Source organism: Echinops telfairi, unplaced genomic scaffold (genome assembly GCF_000313985.2).
Source record: "Echinops telfairi isolate 266 unplaced genomic scaffold, ASM31398v2 ScPeMD7_18;HRSCAF=68, whole genome shotgun sequence".
Lineage (NCBI taxonomy): Eukaryota > Metazoa > Chordata > Mammalia > Afrosoricida > Tenrecidae > Echinops > Echinops telfairi.
Genome location: NW_022103915.1, coordinates 12,499,476 through 12,500,843, shown reverse-complemented (window position 1 = coordinate 12,500,843; position 1,368 = coordinate 12,499,476).

Here is a 1,368-nt window from a genome sequence, read left to right as displayed (position 1 = left end):
ATGGGAACAGTCAGTGGCTGCCACAATGGGCTCAAACAATTGTGAGATGGCACAGGGCAGGCAGCAGCTCGTTTTGCCGCAACTGTGAGTGAAAGCTGACTTAACACTCACAACCCAAGTTCACCAATTGTCCCAACGTCCATAACTCTGCTCCTAGTCTCAGAAAAACCCTAACTCCTCTCTCCGCCCATGAACAGTGACAAACCACCGGGGCACTTCTACCCACTCCATGGCAGGGAGCTTGATTTTGAGTCTATTTCTGCCACCTAGGCGCTCGGTCAGATGTCCTACAGGACTCTCACACTCATCTTCTCTTAGCCTGAATTAATTTCCCAATTCAGTCATTTTATTCATGAATACACAATTATCACTCAAGCAACGCTAATAAAATATGCAGTTTTTTCCTTAAAAAACAATTTAAGAGTAAATTTTTATTGCATCTTCCCCCTCCTCCAGTTATAAAGGTAGTGTGTACTCTTTAGCAAAAACTACCAAGTACAAAAATATGGGGAGACGAAATCTCAAATCCTCCCTGTCAAAGGCAAGCAGTATAATCTTTCCTCCCAGAAAAATAAAAAGTAAACAAAAAAGCCATTTTACCACCCTGCTATAGTTACATATCAAAATATTAAATTGGTAAACGAGGGAGAAGGGGTTATTTGGTTGATTTCCTTCCAGGCTACTTTTTGCATAATTAATCAGGAAAAAAATACCTCTATATTTGTAATGGAAATGGGAATATTTTGGAATGCAAAGGCAGTCCTTTCCCAACCGGGGCCCTGGTGCCATCAAATAAAGCGCTAGGCTGTGAACTGCGGGGTCAGCAGTTCGAAACCACCAGCCAGCCTTTCTTTGAGAGAAAGAGGTGGCTTTCTAATCCGGTAAAAAGTTAGTTTCGGGCCGTTCTACTGTCCTGCAGGGTCGCTCGGAGTCGGAACCGACTCATGGCAGTGAGTGAGTGAGTGAGTGAGTGAAAGGAATCAATGTTTTTGGTTGATTGTCGATCCTGTGTACACTTGGTCATCCACCTGCGTACGTACAACACCCCCACCATAATTCACCCATACGATTTGCAAGAAGCCTGGCAAAGAAAAGAATAATGAAAAAGATAAACCTCAGACCTAGCTTTGATAGAGAATTCCGGTTGCGTGAAAGAACGTAGTGACGAGGCATTTTTTTAACACCCTTTTGCCGCTTCAAAAAGTTCCGGAACCGGCGCCGAGTGAGGACACGAGTTAGGCCACAGGCTGCTCAGAGAGGTGGGGTCGCGGGCGGCGCGCGGAAGGAAGGCCTGGCGGTCGGCGTCCGCCAAGAACAGAGCTTAGGAAGGCCAGTCCTCTGGGAGTCTCCTTTCCCCCAGCGCCCACC